The sequence below is a fragment of the Petaurus breviceps genome, unplaced genomic scaffold, assembly GCF_028583685.1.
Source record: "Petaurus breviceps papuanus isolate PSGF00001 unplaced genomic scaffold, PetGlider_PUasm1.0 90849, whole genome shotgun sequence".
Taxonomy (NCBI): Eukaryota; Metazoa; Chordata; class Mammalia; order Diprotodontia; family Petauridae; genus Petaurus; species Petaurus breviceps.
This window is the reverse complement of record NW_027187361.1, coordinates 27626725-27636717: the sequence shown is the minus strand read 5'-3', so window position 1 is coordinate 27636717 and position 9993 is coordinate 27626725.

Sequence of the window (9993 nt, the reverse complement as noted above, 5' to 3'; positions counted from 1 at the left end):
CTTCTTCTTCTTCTTCTTCTTCTTCTTCTTCTTCTTCTTCTTCTTCTTCTCCTCCTCCTCCTCCTTTCTTCTTCTTCTTCCCCTTCTTCATCTTCTTTTTCTTCTTCTCCTTCTTCTTCTTCTTCTTCAACAGAAGCATCAACTAAAATCTACCAAATGTCATCCTACTGTATGAGAATATATCCTGGTTTCCCTAGAAAGAATCCACATATTCTGGACAGCAGCTGATATTACAAAATCTTCTGTCTTTCTTTCAGAAGATCCCCTAAAATCCAGAGAATCCCTAGGTGGCTTAGTAGTCCTTTATAATTTAACACAAAGAGATATGAAACGGCTCCTTCATCATATCCTCTTCTCCCATGAAGATACTACACTTGAAACAAGCAACATATTCTCCTAGGGAAAGCCTGAATATTAAGTGAAGAGGTATCCTGATCCATTTCCTAGATTCTCTAGGTCTGACACAACCAAAGATACTTAGAGACAATATTCAGGGTTTACGGAGCATGATCAGTGAGACCTACCCTTTAAAATCATCTGGGCTAAAGTTAACCTATGTAAGCAAATAGAAAAATACTCAAAGGCTTTGGTTGAAAGATTTGTAGAAACTTTTAAGAATTATAGACATAGACATATATACATATGCATATATCTACATATATGTATGTGTGTGTATATATGCACATATGCATATATCTACATATATGTGTGTATGTGTGTATATGTATGTATAGCCTTGGACTCAAATGCACCAGAACATCAAACTTTACTAATTTCTCCCTTAGTGACAAACTTATCACCAAAACCCTAATCCTCCACTAAAAGCGCATTTACCTCTGAGCACTATTGTTTCACTTGCTAACCTTTAATTTTGAAGTTTTAGAACTATTGTCTCAAAAGAAAAACCGAACTTCAATCCACAGTATCAGCTTTACAACTTGAGTCACTTTAAACACAAGATTATCACTCTATTTCCTGAGTAAGTCATCCCCCAAAATAAAAATAGTCAAAACCTGGGCAATGACACATTTGTGAAAGATATGGACTTTGACATGAGTGTAAGCAGTGTCCCTACCAAAGGGGCGTCTACAGCTAACCTAACCAATGCTTTTATGACTCTGATAGGCCATGCCAGGTGAACCTTAACTTCCTAGAAAAACCAACTTCCTGAACTGATAAGTCCCGCTGATGTTCAGTAAAACCCCACATCCTTATTACCATTGGGGGTTGGAGGATGACATTTATTTTATTTCATCTGGTTCTGTCTTTTCAGCTATAAGAGCTGCAGATACTGACTTACCCTTATCTGAGGTCATAGTTCTTGCTGTAGGTATAAAGGGTAACCCTCTTTCAGCTCTTACTGCAGTTACTGTTGCTCCCCTACCTGCAAAACAGCTCCTCTGAGTATCATGCGCAGCACCTGTGAACCTCCTGGGAGAGCTTTGTGGTCCAGATTAAATGTACAATTTTATTGTGCCCCAGATAGGGTCCTTTTAGAATGACTTTCACCTGCATTGCTCCAATTGTTTCAACTCTTAATGGAGGATACCTCATAAATAATGGAAAAGGGAAAACATTCAAATCCGGAGTCTGAAGCTTTGGATGAGGTTTCTTCTACCTTGTAGGCAGTCCATCCAAATGAATTGGGCTTGTCTATAGCAACATTACCAGTAAAAATTCCATACAAAGCCCTTTTCTGCTGTATTGGAATATACAATATCTTGAGATGCTGAATGAGGAGTCAGCTTTCGTGTGTGTGTGTGCGTGTGCTCTCCTTGACAATCCATATTTAATATTATCCTATGATGGATCATGTAAGTGATCAAATACTGAGAACCTTACAGCTTCCTGTGCAGTAGCAAGCCCCTGTGAGACCCCAGAAACTTATACCTTACCAAAAAGTAAACCCTCTTAAGCAGCAGAGCTGACTGCTTTAATTTAAAGTCTTCAAAATAGCCAGAGGCTGGTCATCTACACTGACCCCAAATATGCTTTTGGTGTTTGCTATTCAATAGGACAAATTTAGAAAAATAGAAGATGTTTTACCACCTGTTCTTTTAAAAAAATAATTAATTAATAGAATAAAACAAGCATTTCCATAACAGTGTAATAAAGAGCATGATTGCACATGAAACTGTAAATCTATTACATACAACTTGCTATTCCTTTTAAATGTGTAACAGTTATCATTTTTTTTCTTTCACCCCCTTTCCCTCACCTAGAGATGGCTACCATTAGACCTAAATAGGCATATATATGGATATATATATATAATATATATATATATATATATATATATATATATAATTATTCTATGCATACTTCATTTTATTAGTTCTTTCTCTGGATGCAAATACCATCTTTTTTTTTGTATGACCTTCACAGCTAATTTAAGAATTTATAACAGTCAAAATGACTATTTGCTCAAAGTCATTTTTAAAACAATATTACTGGGGCAGCCAGGTAGCACAGTGAGTAAGAGCATCGGCTCCAGTGTCAGGATGACCTGGGATCAAATCCAGGCTCAGATACTCAGCACCACACCCAGAAATAACTGGCTGTGTGACCTTGAGCAAGTCACTTAACCCCGATCACTTTAAAAAAATAAAATAAAACAATATCACTGTTACTATATGCATTGTTCTCTTGGTCCTGCTCATCTTACCCTTCATCATTTCATGAAAGTCTGTCCATGTTTCTCACTGAGCCCATCATTTGTTACAACACAATAGGATTCCATCACAGTGAGCCCCCAGACAGAGGTCAGAAAATACCAGCAAGGAAGACCTGAGACCTAGGGCAACAAGACCTGCAACTAGGGTTTAAAACTTGATTATAATAATGAAATACTCTAAAACAAAATAGAGCAATATCAAATGGTCACAAACCCACAAAGAGCTCTTGGGAGAATATCCTCTGGTTTTGCCATGATATATAGACAATTCATATGTTGTTTGTCTTTTGTTCTCAAACAGGACCATGATGTCAGGAAGTGATGCCATGCCTTGCAAGTGAATTGGATTTAAGTGAGGAGGGGTGTGCAAAGTCACCAGCCTCACTTTCTCCTCCAGAACAATCAGGGTCCAATGGCAAGATATAGATCAGAATGACTGGGAATGGGAGATTGTACTGTAATTGCCAAGGAAAGGCAACTTCCCAGGGTTCAGAATACCAGCATAGGGGCTCTCCATTTTATTCAGTGACAAACCAAGAACAGAGAAGATCAAAACATGACATCATTCAAAATACAGCATTTACTAAATGTGATTAAATAATCTCCAAGGACTACCCCACCCCAGGACCTTCCAATCATTCAATCAATTACAAAGCCTCTGTTCTAAATACTTCTCCACCCCTAGGCTATACCTTAATTTAATCCACCACAAAGTCCCTCTTCTCAAATGGAGATTAGTTTCCAAACATAAGGTCAAAAGTTCCCCACCCCTGGATCACAATTGAATCTACCCCAGAGTTACATCAAGTTTAAACTCAGCACTTAATACCCAAATGGAGGTCTTTTCTTCATCTTGACACAGGCAAGTTCTCAGCAATCTTAGTTCCTGGGGAGACAAGGCTTAGCAAGGCCACAAGATACATTGCCAGTCTCTTCACTAATTCATCCTCTGTCTGTAGAACAGTCCTAGAACCCCTGAAAACATTAGCAAAACCCTCTCCCAGGATTTCTGTAAACATACAACAAGAAAATCCTTCTTCAGGGCTTCTGAACCAACAGAAAGGTTCCCAGACCCCTGCAACAACAGCACTGTCCTTCACCAGTGGACAGTATTCACTCTCTGTCTGCAGGACAGTCTCAGGGCTTCTTAGCCAAAAGCCCGGTTCCAGGACTTCTTCAACAACAGGACTGTCTTTCACCAGTGGACAAATCTGGCAAAACAACATCAAAACAGACAAAGTACCAGCAAAACAGCCATGTCTCCTCAGTCCTTGGCAGCTCAGGGGGCAGGTCTCAAAAGTCCAGGGCAATTCAAAGTGGCCCCAGCAATCCTCAGTCTCTCTCTCTCTGCCTCCACGTGGGTGCTGCTTCCAAAAAGGTCTTCCGCCTCTCTCTTGTCTCTCCAAATCTACGTCACCAGCTCCTCCCAGTTCAGGACTTTTTTTTCACATCAACAAGTCCATCCCACAGGTGGGATTAACAAGCTCTGGGTTTTAACACAATCAATTTGAAAACCAAGCCAATACAGGGGGAATCTTTAAATGCCATTACTATCACAGAGACCTGGGCCTTTTGAAACTGAGGTCTTTCTGAGTTCTCACTTTGACTGTGGCAAGACCCATTCAGTGATTAAGGCTAGAAAAGAGACAAGCCAAGGAATGACCTCTTTTACCTAATTAAAAAATCATTCAACACCTCAGGGTTTCTGGCCAAAACAGAAACAATCACTATTTACATTCACTCTGAGCCCACTAACCGCAGAACTCATGGAGGGCATACAAAGGCCCTATATACTAGCAACTGTGCATTGTCCTACTTATACACAATACTTAAATCCCATCTCTGGGCAGTGCTTGTGCTTAGGAGGCTGCAAAAAATTCTTCACAATCCCGGGGTCCTTTCTACTCTTCCCCTTCCTTTCTTAGTTTCTGATCTCCTTATTTCCCAACAGGCTTCATTTGCCAACAAACAGGAGAGATGATCCTTCTTAAGCTGTATCTACTGTAACAATGGTTTTGTAAAAAGGATAAGGTGAAAAACTAGTCACTGCTGAACCTCTACTCTTGACTTGCACTTGTGGTCCATCAGATGGACCACATGTGCTAAGAGGAGATAGCAATGAAATATTGAAGGAATAGTTTTGTCTGGGAATCCATCAAAAAGCAGCTTCAATTACACTAAGTTGTTTAACAAGCAAGCAGTTCAATGTAGAAAGGAGCAAATCACTCCATGGAGGCAATGTATTCCTTTCCAAGTCCTTCAGGTAAATTTTACAGAACTATGGCACTTGTTGGAATTTAAATACTGGTTGGTCAAGATATGTGTGTTCTGTAGTTAGGTGAGATGTTCCCCAATTAGGAAGGCAGACTTGCCGACTAGCACTAAGAAACTGCTAATTGAATGCATTCTCCAGGCTTGCAATTCTACTTTAGATTGAATTAGATCAAGGAAAGCATATCTCTTCTGAAGTAAATCACCAGAGAACCATCTCCCTCGAATTCACTTAAAAATTTCACATTCCATAGCATCTCCAGGCCTCGGGGTAGGTAGAGGGGAAGATTTTGGACATTCAAGTATCCTAGGGAAAGAAATGTCAGAATGTGGGGTTAAAGTGGCCCAAAGGTCTTTTGGTTATGATCCAGATGTGGCACTTTCACAGCCACCAACACAAACTATGTCCATCTGAAATTTGGACAACCTATGCCAACAGGCACAACATCTACTTTAATCATTTACTCAATCACCAAATACATAATTTCATTAACAAAAGTGTTCTCTAGCCTTTGCAGGAAAACTGCTAAATCATGGCCAAAGCCCAATAATCATCCCTGCCACACCATCCATCTAGGAGACCAAATATGTATTAAGGTGCTTTGGCGAAGAAAGTCTGCTTTGGTCACCACATGGGAACAATCCTTCCAAAAGCTGCTATTAAAATAGAAGGAAAATCTTCTTGGATACAAAGTAACTACACATACCTCAATAGAGCAAAATAACTGGGGATGTTGACCTGCAGGAGACTTAAAACTGTAGATCATGGCAAAAGTAGAAAATATTCCCTAGCAGCAGGTGGCATCACTTGTGAGACAAGTTCTCCCAAGACTCAAGCTCTGAAGCAGCTGCATCCTCTTCCAACATCCCACATGGACAACGAAACCCTCCCTGATGCATATCTTATGTCCCTCCCCTTTGTGACCAGGGTTCTTATTGTGGGAAAACATCTAAAAGACATATCCCACAGCCTCAGTAGCCATTTAGTAAATCATTCCAGGAGATGGCTGTTCCTTCCAATCTTGCTGACTGGATTCGATTTGTCAAAAATTTGGAAAAAAATAATGAGTGAAATCCCCTTGGTGTCTGCTCTGGATCTCCACATTACTGCTCAAGTGCCTTTGTGTATGGGGTATGTTATTTTTCTCTACCTATGAGCTACTAATTTTTATGGAGTTACATTGGATAGGGAATCTTTGGGAAAACTCATGCTTCCTCCCAAGGCTGAGAGAAGTATTTCCACTTAGGTTATAAAGCACTTTCCTTACAACAATCTTAGGAGGCAGGTAATGCTAGTGATTATTGTTCTCATTTAGCAGAGTGGCCTAGTCCCTGGACTCATTAGTGGTAATAAATAAATTACTGAATGAATGACATGTTATAATACTATCTAATAAACTCGCCTGCATTGTTGGAGGGAGTTTCCTCATCTGGGAAACTCTATATCAGTGAAATGACATCGTTCCTGTCCTTAATGATAGACACCATCATTCATCTGTTTCAATAGCCCACAGCCCACGTGCACAGTGCAACCTCCTGCTTATGTTGTAAATGCAACAGAAGAAATGACACAGTTTGGGCTGAGTTACAGCCTCACAAAACAGCGCCTGGTGCATCGCGCGACCCTGCATGTATTGTGTACTTCGATTTGGACCCGGTAATTTGCTAACCTGAAAACTCTTGAACGTTGCTTAACAGAGGCTGCTCACTTTTTAAAATTAAGATTTAGAGTCACTCATTCTGCAAATATCTTTCCCCACCGGTAAGCTGATGAATGGGGAGGCAGGTAGATGGCAGCAACAAAGAATACACCGACAAAAAGTATACAAAACAGGTTTCAGGAAATAGCCACAGAAAGCAACCTCTCTCTTTGCTGGTTCCAGGCTAGTCTGCTTGTCCTGAAAAGTCATTTCCTCCAACTTCTATTATAATGGAGGATTCTTGCTTCATTTCAAATTATTATTCTTTCTATTTATGTTCTCTGCTGCAAATTAGTTTTGAGTCGGCTAATGAATGTGGTCACAGAATGAAGGAAAAGCCTTGAGATATTCCAGGGGAGAAATCATTGCTTGGTCACCTCCCCACACACCTCTTGATATTGGTTGGATACATCCCCTGCTTTCCCCGCATGCATCAAAACCCCCAATTTTATCCACGAAAATAGCACCCGTCATGAAAGAAGGTGTAGTGTCCGCTAATTTCGTTTACACGTATATAGGGGAATAGACAACACTATAAATGGAGAGAGTAAAAGGGTGAAGGGATACCCTGCAGTGCATAGAATTGTGGTCAGAACCACGACTTCTGCGTAAAAAAAGTCAAGTCTTCTTAGAGTCCTTCTCCTTCAGGGAAAGAAAGGAGAGACCGACCACTGAGGAGTCATTGAGTTAGAAGAGAAGTGTCTGTCCTTGACTTGGAGGCAGAGGAGAAGGTTAACGTCTCTGAAGGACACTCAGGTCATCTTACTAAATACTGTTCAACAAACACCTTCATCAGCTACAATTCTGAGGCTTGTCATCAATCCTGGGGTGAAAATTCCTGGGTAACCTGCATCACCCCACATGGAATCAAGATGGGAGATGCCACTCAAAGTAAAACTATGCCTCTTTCTTTTTTTTTCCTTTCTGGTGTCTTTCTCCCAAAATTCCATGTGAAACCCTCCCCATACTCCCCCAGTTCCACAGCATCAATGCTGGTAGATTCTAGGGAAGTATCTTATCTTCCTGGTGATAGCAATTCAGAGTCACACTTGTTTTGACCTTCCTACTTAGCAATTCCTATGACGTCACATGACATAGCTTCATGCTTTCCAGTGTAAGATATCCATGTAAAATTGAAAACATGTCTGTCATTCATCTCATGACTATTTGTGGAGTCATGAAACTGTTTTGCCTGTATTTCCTGGGGTTGGTCTTCTCATTTAGCATCAGTCCTTCTGGGCGGAGGCTTAGTCTTATAGTTCTGTTAATGATGAGAGATTCAGGAGGGAGAGGCTTATCACCTGACAGTTTTTAGAGCAAAAATTAGGGGTAAGTAACTATCGCCCATAAGACTGTTGTTATCTTTTCCCAAAAAAACTCCCCCTCTTCCAAACTTTGCTATTAATGTCCAGGGCACTAGCACCCTCCCAGCCACCTGGGCTCACAACAATATTGCTGCCATTTTCAACTCCTCATTCCCATTCACCCCACATATCGAGTCTGATGCCACATATTAGCCTTTTTATCGTTCTTTGTGTTGCTAGGACTCAGCACAGTGTCTGACGCAATTAAACACTTTTGATTGATGTGCGTGATTGAAGTCCAGCATTTTTTCAAGGTCCATCTATAGTACTTCTCCTTCATAACATTTGATGTTTTCTCCCCAAATAACATCACAGAAAATTAGGTCTGAAAGGTGGCCTATATCCAAAGCTAATAATTAAAAGAACCTTTCTACAAACAGAAAGAGAAGTCAGGTTGTAATAACTGGAAAATTTCCTCGGGGTGGCATATGGTAACAGAGAAAACATTGCCTCATAGTAATGTTACAAGGGCAAAAGTGATACAGATTGGAGCTCAAGAGATGAATATGGCAACTAAACCAGCTAGGATTCAGGAAAAGAAAAATAGTCATTCTGGGGTTTTTGTTTGTTTTTGTTTGTAAAATGCTGTGATGTTGGGAGGGGGGGCTGTTCCTCTTTCTGATTGAATGGTGAACTTTTAACAGATGAATGGTGATATTAAAAGCCTTCCATTGCAGAGACATTCTGATGAAAGCAACATTAGACCTAGTCAAAGGGATTATTCCATTTCCTGAATTTGTCTTCCTCTGGTGAGTTTCTGTGGCTTCTTAGAATACGATTTTGCTGTCTTTAAAAGTAAATGTTAGAAATGTTGTGAGCTAGCCCAAGACCATGTATTGGCTCAGGAGAAGTATCAAGACATGATATCTCTAACAGTCTGTGTTTCTTCCCTTCCAGCTTTTCCATTAACTGAGAATCGTTCTCTTAAAAATATCTTTGTTATTATGAACTTTAAAATACCAACAAATATAAACAGTTTAATAAGGGGGAATTATATATGTGTATGCACACATATGCATATATATATATTCCTCTATAGCAAAAGCACATATGTGCACACATATATTGATATCTGCACATATATATATATAGTATGTGGATATATATATATATATATATATGGATATGTCATTTCTTTGCTTTTTTAAAATGGTCACTGAATTTGACATGATAGTAACCAAACCCCTCTGCTTGTCTATGTCCCCTTCCAAAGTTTCTCTAATTTAATTTTTAAGGCATTTTAATAATGTTCTTTATTCATCTTCATTTTTTGTTTATATCACTCACGTTGCCCACCAGCTATGCTTTGTAATCAATAAGTATAGTGAAGCAAAACAAATGAACACATTGACTATGTTTATAACTGGGTTTTTTCCCCTCACCTCTTTGCCAAGAGATGGGAAGATTGTTTCAGCATCAGTCCTGCAAAGTCCTAAGTGGTCACTGCATGGATTGGGGCCTGGAAGCTTCTGTATATAACTCTTGAAAACTCCCCCTTTTTTCTCCTAGTAAGACTGTTGATCTTTGTATCCAGGACTTTATTCTTACAAAATTTCCCTTCCATACTAGGTTGATTTTTTCTGTAGAATTTTAATAAAATGGGTCCTACACATCCTTTCACTAAACCCTTTGAATTCTGTTCTCCAAAAGGTCTGCTGGGTGTCACATAAGGCCTGGCTTTCCTCAACCCTCCCACAAATCTGAGTTTGAATGACCAAACTTCAGCAACCAGTTCCTTCTTATTGGTGTGACTCAGATCCAGCCTCTTTAACCCCTAGTGATTTCATCCAAATTTTCAAGAAATAAATTATCATTGTTTCATTTGAACAAGCTCTTATTCTGTATGGGTTACAGAGAGTTCTGGTGACTGTCTGGACGACTGACGTGTTGCTTCATTGATATATGTATATACACACACACACACACACACACACACACATATATATATATATATATATATATATATATATATATATATATATAT